An 8,907-nucleotide genomic window follows, 5' to 3' on the forward strand; every position below is an offset into this window, starting at 1 on the left:
TTTGAAAAATAAGCCACAGGAGTTTTTTGAGCGAGAGTTGAGACGACTTTCCAGTAGTAAGACATGTATAAACCAACAGATGCCATTAATAAGAAGGGGCTAGAAGCATCTTATATTGTGAGCTACTGAGTGGCCAGGACAGGCAAGCACCATACTATTGTGGAGGACTTAATTCTTCCTGCTTCTGCGGATATGACTGCGACAATGCTGGGGAAAAAGCCTAAAAAGCTGTACTGTTTCATGATGCATCAGTGACATGGCAGATGTTTTGAAACAATTACTGCTTTGCGTACAAGCCAGTGAATTCTATGCGTTACAGCTGGATGAGTCAACAGACATGGCGGGCCTGGCACAGCTCCTGGTATATGTCCGTTACGTTTTTTGGGGGTCAATTAAGGAAGACATCCTCTTCTGCAAACCACTTGAAACCGGGACAACAGGGTATCTTTTTAAAGTACTGGACAGCTTTGTGACATCAAATGGACTTTGGTGGTCAAGATGTTGGTATCTGTACTGATGGCGCAAAAGCCATGACAGGGTGACAGTGAAGCGGTAACACGCGTGCAAGCAGTTGTTCCCAACGTTACTTGGGTACACTGCAGCATCCACCGAGAGGCTCCTGCTGCCAAGGGAATGCTTGAAAGACGTTTTGGACACTACAGTGAAAATGGTTAACTTTGTTAACAAGGACAACACACAGGTCTTTCCATCATTGTATGATTTTGTTTGTCTGAAAATGAACTCAAGCTTACGGACAAGGTCAAATGTGATCTAGCGAAGCACCTGAGTGAGTTTGGTGTGTAATTACGCAGATACTTTCCTGAAACGGATGACAAACTGGATTCGTTACCTCTTTCATGCCCTTCCTCCAGTAAACTTACCGATATCTGAACAAGAGCCTCATCAAAATTGCAACAAGCAGTTCTGTGAAAATATAATTTAATCAGAAGCTGCTGCCAGATTTCTAGATTGGGCTGCACTCAGAGTATCCTGCCTTGGCAAATCGCTCTGTTAAGACACTGATGCCCTTTGCAACCACGTACCTATGTGAGAGTGGATTCTTGGCCCTCACTAGCATAAAAACTAAATACAGGCACAGACTGTGTGGAAAAGGATTTAAGACCGACTCTCTCCAATACAACCCAACATTGCAGAGTTATGTGCATCCTTCCTTTCAAGCACACCAATCTCATTAACCTGTGGTGAGTTATTCACAATTTTCAATGAGCAAGTAAGGTTTTATATGTAAAATGGCTAAATAAAGAGCAAAATTTATTATTATTTGTGCCCTGGTCCTATACCAGCTCTTTGTCACTTCCAACGAGCCTGGTTTTGACAAACTGAATCCTGTGTGACAGGCTAACAATATTTGAGTGTGCTGACCCTGGTACGCAGCTGGAGGTTGAATGTTTGAAGAGGTACGGGACTATAAACATTTTGGGAAACGCTGGTCTAGATAATCCCAGTTCCTGCTGTGTCATGCTGATGGGATACTAGGGTATGGAGAAACCCATAAGTACATGCATCCATGCCTTGTGTCAGCATTGCAGGCTGGTGGTGTGTTTTCATGGCACACATTGGGCTCCTTGATAAATTGGAGCAACGTTTTAATGCCACAGGATGTCTAAACATCATTGCCAATCAGGTGCATCCCTTTATGCCAGCAATGTATCCAGCTGCAAATTGATTTTTTCATCAGGATTATGCCCCATGCCACAAGGCTTGTCCAGGAATGGTTCCATGGAAACCGTGACAGTGAATTCAGCTTACTGCAGTGGCCTGCCGAGTCACCAGATCTCAATCCAATTGTGCATCTGTGGGAGAATATGGAACGAGCTATTCGGAGTAGAGATCCACTCCCAGCCAACCCGACACAACTGTGGGAAGCATTGGAGTCATCGTGGCCCAGCATCCCTGTGGGTTTCTTTCCACACCAGGTGGAGTCCATGGCCTGACGAATTGAGGCTGTTCTGAGGACAAAGGGGATTGCAACTCAATATTAGGAAGGTGTTCCTAATGTTTGTATACTCAGTGCCAAAGGAAAGTATTCAGACACCTGGACTTTTTCTACATTTTGTTACGTTACAGCCTTATAATAAAATTGATTAAATAAAAAAAGTCCTCAATCTACACACAGTAGCCCATAATGACAACTTGAAAAGTTTTTTAGGGGGCAAATAAGTATTCATACCGTTTGCTATGAGACTCAATTGTTCTCAGGTGCATCCTGTTTCCTTGATTGGAGTCCACTTTGTAAATTCAATTCAAACAGGCACACACCTGCCTATATAAGGTCCCACAGTTGACAGTGCATGTCAGAGCATGGTGAAACATGGTGGTGGCAGCATCATGCTGTGGGTTTGTTTTTCAACGGCAGGGACTGGGAGACTAGTCAGGATCGAGGGGAAATTTGAACGGAGCAAAGTACAGAGATCCTTGATGAAAACCTGCTCCAGAGTGCTCAGGACCTCACTGGTCCACCTTCCAACAGGACAACGACCCTAAGCACACAGCTAAGACGATGCTTACAAATAGTTTTGAAAAACCTGTTTTTTGCATTGTAATTTTGGGATGTTGTGTGTAGATTTGAGGAAATAAACAATTTAATAAATTTTATAATAATGCTGTAATGTAACAGAAGGTGGAAAAAGTCAAGGGGTTTGAATACTTTTTGAATGCACTGTATCAGATAAAGATGATGTGATGATCAGTTTTCAGCATTAGTTTCGGTGGATTATTTTTATATTACCAAACACGTTTTGTTTAATGATAAACAGGCTATGAATTGACTAGTTATTATTAAATTGTCTTTTATTGCTAGATTCCCATTCTCACAAACAAATGGCGTACACTGTGTATATACAATTGTTGACATCCGATGGTCATTCTTATGGTGGGTTGCAAAATGCAGGATCCTTCCAAGTTGAACCCACCAGAGGGGGACTGTCATAACTGGCCTGTGAGGATCAGGTTACAGTGGATCACGGTTCTACAGAGATATCTCTCCCTCCCGAAGAGGGGGAGAAGTATAGAGGGATTGATGAGGGGGGTTTATGACCTCACGCCCATCGTAATTCATAAGGCAACAGCCCAACTCCATTCTGTTCTCTAATGTGAGAGACTGGAATGTCTGTGTGCCTTAGGAAGAGTTTACAGCTCAAAACTACACAACATCAAATAAATGGATTTTGGGACATGTATTTGATCAGCCAAATGGTGGAAACAATGATGGCTGGAATATGAAAATGAATGTCTATTTTATGATGTTCTTAAAACCTGTTGAGGCCACGGGTTAGCAATGAACCCTGAGACGGGATTGCTAGCAAGGCTGGAAATTGAAAACATCAAAAATCTAATAATTTCAATTTCTCAAACAATCAACTATTTTACACCATTTAAAAGATAAACATCTCCTTAATCTAACCACATTGTCCGATTTTCAAAGAGGCTTTACGGCAAAAGCATAAAGTTAGATTATGTTAGGACAGTACATAGCCACAAGTACAAACATCCATTTTCAATTCAACGTCAGGCGTCACCAAAAGCAGAAACCAGCTAAAATTATGCACCAACCTTTGACAATCTCCATCAGATGACACTCCTAGGACATTATGTTATACAATACATGCATTTTTTGTTCCATCAAGTTCATATTTATATCCAAAAACCGCATTTTACAGTAGCTGTGAAATTCTGATTCTTTTTCTTCTCTGAAATGCTTCAGGTGAACAACGTTACAATTTTCAAAATTACTATTCGAAAACATTGGTAAATTATAATATTGTCATTCAAATAATTATAGTTTAACATTTCGTAAATGATACTGTCTTGCCAGATTTCAAAATAACTTTACTGGGAAATCACAAGTTGCAATAAACCAGGTGCTGTGCTAAGAACAATAAGCTAGCCTAATTAGCTTAGCATCATCTTGTAACCATGTAATATCAATAATACTATTGTCAATAATCCATTACCTTTGATTATCTTCATCCATTGGCAGTTCCAGGAATTCCAGGTCCACAACAAATGTGGTTTCTTTTGACAAAGTTCATAATTGATGTCCAAAGAACTCCAAGTTGTTCCATGTTGTTAGCGCTTCGGTGGCTACTAAAAAGTAGCGCGGGGGGGGTGTGTGAAGTCACGGCAAAAAGTTACAAAAGTTACAAAAATAATCTATTTATGTTTGTTCAAACATGTCAAACGTTGTTTAGCATCAATCTTTAGAGCCATTTTTAACGTGAAACATCAGTAATGTTTCAACCCGACCTCACCTGTGTCTAGAAAAACGTTTTTGAAAAATGTCCCGTGTCTCATGATTGCGCAGGTGCAGGCCATAATGGAAGTGACGACATCCCACGGACGTCAACTTCAATGCATTCTTATTTGCTCCCTGTTAATCATGGAAGCTTCAAACAACTTTATAAAGATCGCTGACATCTAGTGGAATCCGTAGGAGTTGCGAACTGAATCCTTTCTCACTATGGTATCTAATAAACAATGACACTAAATAGTACAGCCACAAAATTCTCATTTTTTTAAATCTATTTTTCTCAGGTTTTTGCCTGCAATATGAGTTTTGTTATACTTACAGACACCATTCAAACTGTTTTAGAAAATTCAGTGTGTTTTCTATCCGAATGTGTTAATAATATGCATATCCTAGCTTCTGAGTTGGTGTAGGAGGCAGTTAAAAATGGGCACGTATTTTTTTCAAAATTCTCAATACTGCCACCGTGGCCCGTAGAGGTTAAAAGTTAGTTGAGGATGTTATAACGAAAACATTAACTTGAAGAGTTTTCATAATGTATATGTGATGTTTACATACTTTGTGTAGAAAATATGCAGATGAAAGAGAATGTTTTGGTGATGATAAGACTGATTTTAGTTGTCTAAACGAGATCATAGTAAATTCTAATACCTTGCCTTGTAACTAGCTACACCTAGGGAACCCAGAGAGTGTGTCATAAAGAGGGAAACGCCCCTTTACTCTACGGTATAAAACATGAGTTAAGAATTTACATATCAGACTAAGTTGACCATGCGCTGCAGCCGAGGTCTACAACTAGTCGTGACCCTGAAACGCAACACGAGGTTGAAGACAAAGTAAATCTCTGAACAATCAAGTTTATGGTGGAGCTATTCTAAGTTCTGTATCTAGGAAGTTGAATTTAAGCAGAACCATCCGGCTATTCTTTTCAAGTCACCGGTTGTCTACACGGCCCTCTTACCCACGCCGGGAGCATCGACACGGCTGATTAGCCTCCTCATAAGCCCACTCTCACAGAACAAGTGCAAGGAAACTGACAACTAAATGAAAGGACATTGTGACATCGTTTGGAAAATCAGAGACTTACACCTGAAGACGAATGACCAATGCGTTGGCCAAACCTTTCCCACTAAGCGGAAGTAGACCCACAAAGAGATACCTAACAGAGACCGTAAATACATGCATTACACTTTTTGCCCATAACCGGGGCAGTTCAGGGCAAGGTGTTAGTGCTGAAACTAAGCATAATTTACAAATGTATCCAAGTGTTGAATTTCTCTTGCGCTCTCTCTCTCAATCTCTCTGTAAATCTCCATCTTGTGTTGGTCCACTAGGGACCTGTTGCCATTGTATGAAGTTTTAACCAATAACCTGGACTGTTTGTGTATATTTATCTTATGTTATCATTTAACTGGTTAGTAAATAAATAATCAACTCAATTTGTGTGGTACGGAATAATTAGTGAGACCCGGGTTTGTGCAGATTTACTAATTATGCGACATTCAGAATGAGACTGAGGAAATGAATTAATTGGTGACTGCTATGAAATCTATGTTTTGAGTTAATTAGGGAAATGTTAACGCATTAAACTTTTCCCGTGGTGCTTCAGGTTACTGAGTTAATTGTTACATGATTCATTTAATCACGTAATAATAAACAGTTAATTATTCAATAAATAGCATGTCATCACATTAATGACAACGTCACGACATATTGATGCCCCTGTGCGAGGAATCTAAGATAAACTTGGCCTCACTGTTGAATTCAGTCCATAGGAATTGTGTAGCAAGTTACTCATACACCAATCAGGATTATTGTTGAGTGGCGTGTGTGTGGTTTTTCTTTTTCACTCAGATACTAGTGGAGCAAGATTGACTCGTGTTGTATATCTGACACAAATCAGTGTGTAGGGGATTTACTGAATGCTATGAGCTAGGGCGTATGTACCACCCGATGCAGGCATTCTGAGAAAAATACTAGTTGGGCCCAATGTAGTGTTATTTCTGTCTATCGCGTTCAGGAGCGAGTAGACTTGGTCGTAATTAATTTCTCGAGCGTGGACATAGAGCCAGCCGATTTAAAATTTAAGGAGATATTGGCTTGACCAAGTTAGTAATGGTCTCTGTCTCGCGTTTTCATTGGTGCGAGTAGACCAACGGCGTATTTGTGTTTTACGCACGTTCCGGTCAGGGGCGAAAATCTCATATCAACTTTGGAGGGGACAATTACATGAAATTTTCTCAAGAGCAATTCCTGAGGGGGACACCAAAAGTAGTGCTGTAACACACAGCCTACATTGTAATATGGTAAATGTATATTGAGGAACCAAAGAAATAAGGTGTTTGCTGTACTCCTAACTACCGGTACCCAAAACTACACAACTAATCACAACAGCAATACCATTGCCTTTAACAAATCTTTGTTCAGTCACCAGTTTAAGTTGAGAGTGGGGGTATCCATGGCATTTTCCAATTATGTTCCTATTTTACAAGTCAAAAAAATTGAGAACCTTTCATAATGTTGCCAAACAAAGACTCAACAAACTTACCTGAGACTCCCTGTCTCTGCCAGTCTGTCCCTGCATATCTGTCCCCAACTCTGCTGTCTGTGTGCCATCTGTTGTCTGCTCTGCCTAATGACATCATTGTGAAACATTTCCATTAGAATTTCATTTCTTTCTTATGAACATTTTATCAACTAGTCTTTGAGATATTAGGCTACTAGGGTTCTTACTATGCGTTTTGGTGTATTGAAAAATTCTCTGATGTCCGTCTTTTATTTTTCTGCCATTTTTCTACCTGGCTGGCTGGCTACACACACACACACACACACACACACACACACACACACACACACACACACACACACACAGTATGTAGGTTATTTACAGTAGGAGATGGGCTTCTATCATCTTCAATCATTCTATTTGGGCTTCGATCTAAAAGGTAGCTAGCAAATGTGAAACGGATTAAAATGACAAGAGTTGACAGCTGTATGAGTTCACCATTTACACAACATATGCTGCAACCTTTTGTAATTTTAATAGTTTGTTTCATATAGGCTGGCTTCCAACAATAGCTGAATTTGCAAAGCTAGCGAGCACCAATTCAGTTTCAGTGGTGTTTGCTATAATCTTTGCTACCCGGGTTAAATAAAGGTGAAATAAAATAAATAAATAAAAGTTCCCTTGCGACAATTTAGCTTTTGCAACGAGACCATTAAATATATTTAAGACAATGGTAGAAGAGAGTGTAGTTCTGTTCAGTTTGGATTTCAGTTTATCGCTAACCTTATCACAGGGACTTTGAAGCACTAACTTACATCATCATCTTCATGCTGATCTTGGAATACATTGACGATAGCAAAGATTCCATCTTTGACGACGCCACATAAATGGAACAGGTACTAGCTAGCTTAATAGTTAATATTTGCGCGCTAGCTCTGCATATTCAGCTCGTGTGTGTGTGCGCGATTGACTGGATGAACCTCACAGCGGTTATGTGCAAACTAAGGAACTGGCAGTGGATCAAACCATTGTGAGGCAAAGGGCGGGGGGGGTCGCAATCTTTTAAAACTTGAAAACGCGCTATTAAGTGTCTATAATCAGCACAATTGCTTTCATTGTGTATTATTAATATTATTTAAATTACATAGTTATGTTTCAGTGATATATTGGGGGGGACAAATCATATTTTTCCCAGGATGGGGGGGTCGTGTCCCCCCCGGGATTCCCGCCCCTGGTTCCGGTTAATCGCAAAAAATATTGCTGAAAGATTGAACGTGAGACGTCACTTAGTAAACCCGTTCTCTTGTTGGAGGGGACTTTTGTTGTGCGGAGTCTCACTTTCCAGCACAATGAAGCTAAGCATTGCACCAAATGCTAAGCTAACAAGGGGGAAAGCCATTTTTGTTTAACCATTTGTTCAAAGTGAAATCCCTTGCCGTGCGGGAATCCCATGTGATTTCAGCTTGTGCTATCAGTGACCTCTGTTGGTGAAGAATCGCCAGTAATTGTTTTAAAATATTTCAGGTTACACTGTATGATATGATTTTCAACTTTCTACATAAACTTAGATTAAGCAACGTTTTCAGGTTAATTTAAAGTTTAATATTCAAATAGCCTAGACAGGCGTGATTCATCAATAACATTATTTAAATTGAACAATTACATTTACGAGCTCATTAGAGCCAACTCCCACATTACTGATCTGGTATTGTTGGAAGTCCCGCCTTTGCTAGAATCCAGTGGGATTTCAGCTTTCAGGGATAAGTGGTGGTGATGAATAGCAAGTAATACATTTTTTAAACATTTTTATAGTTTCTTTCTTGTGACCGCAACCATATGCTCAAATCAAATTTTATTGGGTCACATACACATGGTTAGCAGATGTTAATGCAAGTGTAGCGACATGCTTGTGCTTCTAGTTCCGACAGTGCAGTAATATCTAACAAGTAATCTAACAATTCCACAACTACCTAATACAGACAAATCTAAAGGGATGGAATAAGAATATGTCCATATAAATATATGGAAGATGCAATTGATGGTATAAGATACAGTATAAACATATGAGATGAGTATTGTAAGATATGTAAACATTATTAAAGTGGCATTATTTAGAGTGTCTAGTGATCCATTT

The sequence above is a fragment of the Salmo trutta genome, chromosome 39 (assembly GCF_901001165.1).
Source record: "Salmo trutta chromosome 39, fSalTru1.1, whole genome shotgun sequence".
Classification (NCBI taxonomy): Eukaryota; Metazoa; Chordata; class Actinopteri; order Salmoniformes; family Salmonidae; genus Salmo; species Salmo trutta.